This window comes from Lutra lutra, chromosome 3, assembly GCF_902655055.1.
Source record: "Lutra lutra chromosome 3, mLutLut1.2, whole genome shotgun sequence".
NCBI lineage: Eukaryota > Metazoa > Chordata > Mammalia > Carnivora > Mustelidae > Lutra > Lutra lutra.
In genome coordinates, this window is record NC_062280.1 from 9,221,469 (window position 1) to 9,231,105 (window position 9,637).

Sequence of the window (9,637 nt, forward strand, 5' to 3'; positions counted from 1 at the left end):
CATCATTTTTCTTATATAGATTTGATCTATTTCTTATTAAATTTATGCCCCAGTATTATATATTTGCTCTTTGAAATAGGGTTACTCTTCCATTATTTCTTCTATCTGCTTGTCCTTTGTTTATAAGAAGCTACTGACTTATTTATGTTAATTTTATATGCTACTTCTTTATTAAATTCTTATAATTTCTATTAATTTTTCTATTTATTTTTTGTTTTCCAGACATATAATCAAGTTACCTGCAAAAAGAGGTAGGTTTTGTGTGTGTGTGTGTGTGTATGTGTGTGTGTGTGTTTTGTCTTCCTTCCAGTTCTTGTGCAATTAAATGCTTTCTCTTCTCTAATTGCATTGGCTAGTAGCTCTCCTTTCAATGATAAATACTAATGGATATAGTGGCCATCTTTGTCTTCTTTCTACTTTTAGTAATGTTTTCCCATTAAGTAAGAAGCTGGCTACTAGGCTGAAATATCCTTCAGTTCCTAGTTAATTAAATATTTTTAATATGAGTGAATATTAAATTTTATTAAATATCTTTTTTAGCATTTATGAATGTAATAATATGATTTTTCTCCTACCTTTATTAATACGATGAGTCAGATGAACTGATGTCCTATCACAGAAGAACTCTTGTATCCCTGGAAATGCACTTTGTAAATATATATTATTTTAAAATATGCTGTTGGTTCTCTGTGCTAACACTTAAGATTTTTTTTTACCTTTCAAAAGTGGGATTGGTTTTCTTTCTTCTACACTCTGGACTGGATTAAATAGCATTGGGGTGATCTCATTTTTTATGCTTTGATAAAATTTCCCTGTGAATCTTTTTTTTTTAATATATTAGATTCTTCAACTCTGCCTCAGTTCTCCAGAGTGTGGGATCCAGAGTGTGGGCTCTCTTCTTGTACACCTACTGTCAGTTATACTCACCCATGGATTTTGCATTTTGGAACCACTATAGGATAGGAATGATGAATCTTCCAAGAATTGAGTATAATATTAATACCAAACCTGACAAAGATCACACAAAAAGAAAATTATAGACCAATCTTATTTATTCTGTGAATATACTAAAAATCATTGAATTGTATACTTTAAATAGATGAATTTTATGTGAATTAAATCTCAATAAAGCTTTTTTTAATTGTTTTTTTAAGAAAAAGATTACTATAGCATGATTCCTAAACATCTCACTTAGGGAACTGAATGGATGATGGTGCCACTTACTATACAAGGAGCAAAGAAAGATGAATAGGTTTGGAAGGAAAGCTACTGAATTCAGCTTCAGACAGGCTGTAAATTGTAACTGAAGCTATGGAAGGGATAAAGTTACAAAGATGGAGACAAGCCCATAAAGTAGAGTCAAGGCCATATTCACTTTCCTGCATATAATCCTGAAATTCTAAATGAAAATAAATTGAGTTTCCAAGTTTTTTTTAATACTAGCTGAAATGTCCCTTTGCTTTCTACTTTATTGTTAAAAGATATGTGATTAGTTTATCACAACCAATACTCAATGGAATGTTAATTTGAATTTAATATAATGGTCATTACCAGATACTAAGAGAGTAACAAAGACTGACTATTTTCTTTTTTTTTTTTTTAAGATTTTATTTTATTTATTTGACAGAGAGAGATCACAAGTAGGCAGAGAGGCAGGCAGAGAGAGAGAGGGAAGCAGACTCCCTGCTGAGCAGAGAGCCCGATGCGGGGCTCGATCCCAGGACCCTGAGACCATGACCTGAGCCGAAGGCAGCGGCTTAACCCACTGAGCCACCCAGGTGCCCCAGTCTAACTATTTTCAAACTTTTATCTGGAAATTAGTGTTAACGAGTCACCTTCAGACACCAGTGACAGAAAAAAAAAATCTCTATGACTGTCTTCCCTCTGAGGGCTTATGGAAGGTTGACCTATTTGTAGGAGAATGGATGTGATTGAATAAGGTGTCCATTAATTAAGATGAGTGAGTTTAAAATTAAGTTAAAACTTCAACCGCACAGTGAGTCTGGCAAACAATGGAGGATAACTTGTTTCGTGGAGATGAAGGTTTTGTTGTTTTTGTTGGTTAAGGCTTCACATTGACTTCTCACAAGGAGGCTGCAAGCAGATTCTCCAGCAAACTGGAATCCTGGGGAGAGCCAGGTACTCTGAAAATTTCTAATTAGGAGAAGTTAAAGGTTATATAAACCCAGCTACCAAACTGACTGCCTAACCTTAACAGCCAAACGGATTTACCTTTCTTTCCTTTCTTCTTCTCCTTGTCAGAGACCTGGTCTGGAAATAAATCTCAAAATACAAACAAAGTTCTGTGAGAAATCAGGTCTGAGAAGTAGAAGGGAGCTTGTTAGGGTTTAACAGATGCTGTGACTCATGCAAGACTTTATATCTAAACACTCATATTCACAGGTAGCCTGATTTTGGCTTTGGTGTTAACTAATCCAGAGAGAGGACAAAAACATGCAGCAGGCTGTCTTGTGCCAACAGAACTTCTGTCGCTTAAGTGTATTCACATTTCTGAAAGCAGGATAATTTCAGTCTGGAGTCACAGATCTTGCTGCCTATAAAAAAAACCTAATTAGGACCACCACTATGGATACTGCCCAATTTTAGAAATAATTATCCTTGGGGGGAAAAAAAGCCTCTAATCATCTGTTTAGTAAAAGTTAGTTCAGCAGTTGTGATTCAGAAGATATTCCTAACCCAATTTTCACCTGTCTTTACCAGCCTGGCGATCATACTATAGTTATTCATAAATTACAATGGATCCAAATTCTATCCCTTTTTTTTTTTTTTTAAAGATTTTATTTATTTATCTGACAGAGAGAAATCACAAGTAGGCAGAGAGGCAGGCAGAGAGAGAGGAGGAAGCAGGCTCCCCGCTGAGCAGAGAGCCCGACGCGGGGCTCAATCCCAGGACCTGGGATCATGACCTGAGCCAAAGGCAGCGGCCCAACCCACTGAGCCACCCAGGCGCCCCTGGATGGGATTTTTATCACTGTCTCTGCTGAGGACGTCCCCTGTGAAACACTTGACCAAGAATACACAAAGAATGCTACCGTTCAGTGTTCCGAAGTCTCCAATCTTGAGTGCTGGAGTGAGGCTGGATTCCGTGAAGAGGTGGAGAAAATGGCCTTCCTCAATTCTGTGCTCTTTTCTGACATCGGTTTCCAAATCAGGGCTGCTTCTTCATGAAAAACATTTTCTGTAGCTTTTGGGGCTCAAAACCTGTCCTAGAGGCTCAGTGTCATGTTTTCATGACATGTTATCATCCCTCTTGCCTGGCCCAAACCCAGTTACTGAACTATGGCACGTCAGTGATCATGACCAAATTATTTTCAAGGTGTTTGTAGTTGTGCTTATATTAGGAGTGTCTGGACCCCAGCTGAAATGGCCTGTTGGATTATGTAGCATAATTCAAATGCTTGCCCAGCAACCTAGCATATAAAATGTAACCACTTAAAGATTTTGCCCAGGGCTATAGCAAAAATTCATCTAGAGCTAGGTGTGTTACTGGGTTGAGAGTGGCAACAAATTCTTGGAGGAATTGACAAGAGTTTGGTATGGTTACCTCTAGAAGATCCAAAGCAAAGTGGGAAATGTGGTCAGGAAAAGGAGTCTGGCCTGAAATACTGAGAAATCATGTCGTCAGGGAGAATGCATGACAACCTATAAGGACCAAAAAAAAAAAAAAAAAAGACAAAGAAAACCAACCAACCAACCAGTTAAAAACAGAACCAATCAAGCAGTCAGCCCGGTAAACTAAGGATAAAACAAAGTAAAATTCAATCAGTACCATGTCGGACCTGTTTCATGGGTATCCACTCTCGCCTTGCATGTTTTAAGAATGGTCTTATTCGGGGCACCTGGTCGGCTCAGTGGGTTAAGCCTTTGCCTTTGGTTCAGGTCATGATCTCAAGGCTCTGGGATTGAGCCCCACATAGGGCTCTCTCCCTCAGGGGAGCCTGCTTCCCACCCCCCCTGCCTGCCTCTCTCCCTACTTGTGATCTCTCTCTCTGTCAAAAAAAAAAAAAAAAAAAAAAAAAAAGTCTTATTCAGGACACCTGGGTGGCTCAGTCAATTAAGCGTCTGTCTTCAGCTCAGGTCATGATCCCAGGGTCCTGGGATTGAGCCCCCCCTATCCAGCTCCCTGCTCAGCAGAGAACCTGCTTCTTCCTCTCCTTCTGCCCTCCCTGCCCCTCTACCCCACTCACTCTTCTCTCTCTCACGCTCTCTCTCTATCAAATAAATAAATAAAATCTTTTTTTTTTTTAAAGAATAGTCTTATTCAAAAGTATCTAAACTACACTAAAAAAGAATCCAAATGGGGCTATGATGTAGCATGTGTAACACCTGATACCAGATATTATATATTATTGGATAGTGGATCAGGTAGCTCAGATTTTGAAATTTTTGGTGTTCTTCTTGGTGTCATTCCTTCCACCATTTAAATTACTGGAAATATTTATAATTATTAAAGTTTTCTAGGACTCAAGAACAGGTAAATTTTCAGCCTAGGACTTGAAAAAGCAGCAATTAATTTTTGTTTTTACTTTAAAAATGTTTACATTAGAAGGTAATATGTATTTTTATAAATAACTTTTTAAAACATGGAAGTAAATTTACAAAATAAAAAAAAGTGTCTTCCTGTCCTACTATAATTCCCACTTACCAGAGGTAGGCACTGATGAATTTGGAGTGTATCTTTCTTGTCTTTCTCCTTTGCATATACGTCTTCTTCCTAGACCAGGGAATCATACTACATAAACTGTTCTACAGTTTGGCTTTTGTCACTAAATAATTTAAATTGGGTATCTTTGCCTGTCAGTAAATAAAGGGCTATATCCTTTTTTCTTAAGTATAAAAATATATCATCTTCCACTATATTGATGTAACATTATTTATTTATCCAATCCCCTTTTGATGGACATTTGGATTATTTCCAATTTTTTATTATGACCAATAGTGCTACAGTAAACATCTTTATACATTGATATCTATGTACTTACCCAAGCATTTTGGGAGATAAATTCCTGGAAATAGAATTGCTCGGTCAGATGGTATTGGCATTTAGCATTTTGATAAATATCCCCCAAATTACCTCTAGAATGTTTGCAACAATTTACACTCCCACGATGATGACTAAGTGTGCCTGTTTCCCTACCTGCTCTTACTCTGTATCCAAGCCCTGACTGGGGAACTAGAGAATGTGTCTCTTGCTTCAGAAAGACATGGTGCTAAAGACCTTGCCTCAAGCTCTTATCTTCTTTTATTTTCTCTTTACTTTTCATAACTGAGGTTTAATTCTAGGACAGGAAAAAAGAAATATGCCGTTTGGTTTTCAGGAAGTTCCTCAAAGATCCAGGTATTCTGCAAATTATGAGCACGTAAATTATAGATAAACCGTTCATTTAGTCCCAAAAGGTAACTGCTCTGAGGCAGGAAGATGCTTCCTTTCAGACTCTAGAGATGGAAACATCCATTCCCCACATTTCCGTATGAACTGCTCCTTTGCTCATGTGTACATGAGTCTGTGCATTGTTCCTGCTTGCAGGCCGGCGTTCACCAACATTTACTCTAAGTTTGCTCAGTTCTGGGTCCTGTGCTAACCCCTGTGGCTATGGGAATGAAATGCAGTTTCTGCCTTCAAGAAGACCACAGTCTAGCTTCACGGAAAAACAGAAGAGGAAACCCACAGGTGTAACCGAGGGGAGAAGCGCCGCTTTCACATCAGTGCAGGTTGCCCCAAGAGTGATGGAATGGGGTGAGTGCCCACCGGAGGGGAAGGGCTACAGAAAAGACCAGGAATATGGGTCTGGGAGGCCCGGGCAACTACCACATCTAACCCAGTCAGGGAGGTGGTGAGGAAAAAGCTGGGGACTGGGCACCCCGAAAGGTAATCTTTGACCAGCAGCTCTGTTAGAGGCAGGAAGGTACATTTCGTAAACATAGTTTTGTTTTACTCTTAGTTTTTTAATGAAAATTTTTGAGTGAAAAAAATTCTCAACCTTGTCTTTGCTGAACAAAGAGAAGCTGGAAAAGATAAGGAGATTAAGATGTCATCTATCAAAATTGGCAAGACTCGGTACCTCTGTCCCTGTGGGCTGGCAGCTGAGATGTTTCACTTTTTTGACCTATAGGAACCCTGTGGAGATGGGGTGGGTAAAGGATGCCAGGAGGGTGAGAGTCAGAGTCCACTCTAGAATGAACAGTAACCCATTTTGTCGTTTTTATCCTAGTTCAGAGCTGTGGACAAATACATTTATTGATAATTCACAAGAATCAAATTTGGAAACAGCCTAAATGTCCACACACAGGAGATAAATTAAATAATACATGGTGGTAAGTCCATGAAATAGAATAATATACAACCATTACTGTATTAAATCATAATGTATCATCTTCCATTAAAATCTTATTTCCAAAAGCCATATGGTAAGGTGAGGAAATATTTATAATAATGCCTTAAGTCAAAAAGGGAATATATAAAATAGATGCATATTATAAACCCACCTTCATAATAGCAAATAAATTTTATATTTTTTGTATGTTTTTCTTTCTGTGCACACACACACACACACACACACACATGTAGTTGAATTTACATACACATACATGTAGTTATCTATCTTTTCTGTTGGTCAGGGTAAGCTAATTTATCCTGCATTAAGAATGAGAAAATCTGGGGCGCCTGGGTGGTTCAGTGGGTTAAAGCCTCTGCCTTTGGCTCGGGTCATGATCCCAGGGTCCTGGGATCGAGCCCCACATTGGGCTCTCTGCTCAGGGTGGGGGCCTACTTCCCTCTCTCTCTCTGCCTGCCTCTCAGCCTCCTTGTGCTCTCTGTCTGTCAAATAAGTAAATAAATAAAATCTTAAAAAAAAAAAAAAGAATGTGAAAATCTCCAGAGCTTTCAGACTATAATATGACATAGACTAGAAATGACATAGAGTAAAAATTCAGAAATAATCAGAAAAGTAATCTGAACAGGAACATACCCAAATAGAGGGAAATTCCAGGTGTCAACTAGCAAAGGAATGGAATTTATATTTAGATGACAGGTTTTATAATTTATTATTTATATCCACTTACTTTCAAAAGAGTTATAACAATTGCTTATAATGAAACCTCACATCAGTAGAATAGCTAAAATAAATATTGGAGAAAGAATAGCATTTTTCAAAATGTGTTTCACAGAATGGAGCTAGGTGTCACATGAAAAATAAAGTTTTGTGTTCAAATGAGCTTGAGAAATGCCTTCACAAAATGAAGCAGTAATTCCTCTTTTCAGAACTTTACAGAGGCTTTGCTGCTGATGACCATAGCAAATGAACAAGAGGAGTGATCTCCCTGAGAGCAGACTTTCTGTGGTCCTGAAAATGGTCTACAGTCTGCTAGCCACAGTGGATTGTTGAGTCCCTAAAATGTAGCCAGTGCAGCTGAAGAACTGAAGTTTTAATTTTATTTAACATAAATTTAAGTAACCACATGGGACTACTGGCTACTATATTGGATATATTGGATAGGACGGAATTAGAGGATCCCAAAATTCAAACTTTCAAATAACACACTCTAGGAAGCATTTCTATAGAGCAACCATTTTCAAACTTTCGGTCTCAGGATCTCCTGACACTATTTTGGTAAGATTTTATTTTGGGGGCACCTGAGTGGCTCAGTCAGTTAAGCGTCTGCCTTTGGCTCAGGCCATGATCGCAGCATCCTAGGATGGAGCCCCATGTCCCTCCCTAAGCAGGGAGCCTACTTCTCCCTCTCCTCCCTACTCATGCTCTCTCTCACTATCTCTGTCTATCTCTCAAATAAATAAAAGTCTTAAGAAAAAAAAGATGTTAAAATAATCTCTACACTTAAAGTGGGCCTCAATCACACAACTTTGAGATCAAGTCACATGATCCACTGACTGAGACAGCCAGGCACCCTAGAATCTCTTAACACTCTTAAAAATCAGTGAGGACAAGACAAAAAAAAAAAAAAAATCAGTGAGGATGGGGCGCCTGGGTGGCTCAGTGGGGTAAAGCATCATTAAAGATGAGATTAAAGGGGCAACTGGGTGACTCAGTGAGTTGAGCCTCTGCCTTCAGTTCAGGTCATGGTCTCGGGGTCCTGGGATCCAGCCCTGCATCAGGCTCTCTGCTTAGCGGGGAGCCTGCTTCCCTTCCTTTCTCTCTGCCTGCCTCTCTGTCTACTTGTGTTCTCAGTCTGTCAAATAAATAAATAAAATATTTTTAAAAATCAGTGAGGACCCCCAAAGAGCTTTTGTTTTGTGGGTTACATCTATCAATATTAACCATATTGGAAATTAACATTGAGAGATTTAAAAAACATTTATACACTAATGCATTTAAAAATACTGTCTGGGAGCACTTGGGTGGCTCAGTGGGTTAAAACCTCTGCCTTCAGCTCAGTCATGGTCTTAGGGTCCTGGGATCAAGCCCCGCATCGGGCTCTTTGCTCAGCGGGGAGCCTGCTTCCCTTCCTCTCTCTCTGCCTGCCTCTCTGCTTACTTGTGCTCTCTCTCTGTGTCAAATAAATTAATAAAATCTTTTAAAAAGTAAAAAATAAATAAAAATACTGTCTGTTGGGGCATGTGGCTGGTTCAGTCAGTGAAGCAGGGGACCCTTGATCTCAGGGTTGTAAGTCTGAGCCTCACGTTGGTTGTGGAGATTACTTAACAAAAAAATCTTAAAAAAAAAAAAAATACCATCCGGTGTTTTCCTTGAGGTGACAGGCTTCATTGATTTTCAAGAAAATCATAGCCAGATACGCAAGTCTGAGTAGTGACAGCCCTCTCCTCACTCGTATTTTCAAGCAAAAACCTTATTCCACCAAAAAGCAGCTGATTCAGCCAGCAGCTCACTGCGACAGTGCTCCAACCCTACTTCAGCATGCGGCACAGCTCTCTCTGCCTATTTTCCTACCTTTAAGGACTGAGGTTTAAGAAAACTGATAACTTTGGCTTCGCCATAATTTTTTTTTACTGCAAGAGTATGTGCAGTGACAGCCAGTACTGTTCCAGCAGGCGGACATTCGTGCTAAGGCAACGACAGCTTTACCTGCTATACACCTTGCTTTTGTGCCATCAGTGAGATAGGCAGGTAATCTTACAATTATTATGAAAAGGTTTTTAACTCATGAGGTCCTCAAGTGGGTGACTGGGATGCCAAGGGTCTACAGACCGTGCTCTGAGGAAGGCTGGTTTAGGAAATGAATAAGGGGGGTGGGCGGGAGAGGAAAAAAGCCTGGAATCTGGGTTTTTAACTGAGGCGGATGGGAAAACTGGTGTCCCAATTGTTTACCACACACACTTCGGTGAGAGGGACACGGAGAGATCCGAATAGAATCCATCTTTGGAAGCCGGTAGTTGTAGCAAACAAAAGGAGGTACCAGTCATTATATCCCCACAACGGACTATTAGTTATTCATTTAAGAACACCTGAATAGTATAAATTAGTCCACATAGAGTTCCTAGAGCTAATTCTTCACAGATGACATAAACTGGATAATGAAACAAGAGAAAGCTAGAACACCATCTCCTTCGTACTGGTCTGCAAAGAGTGGGGCTTTAATTTTGTATGGCTCAGAGCTCTTTCAAAATATGACCAAATTCTTCCCACAGTCATTCCTGAGT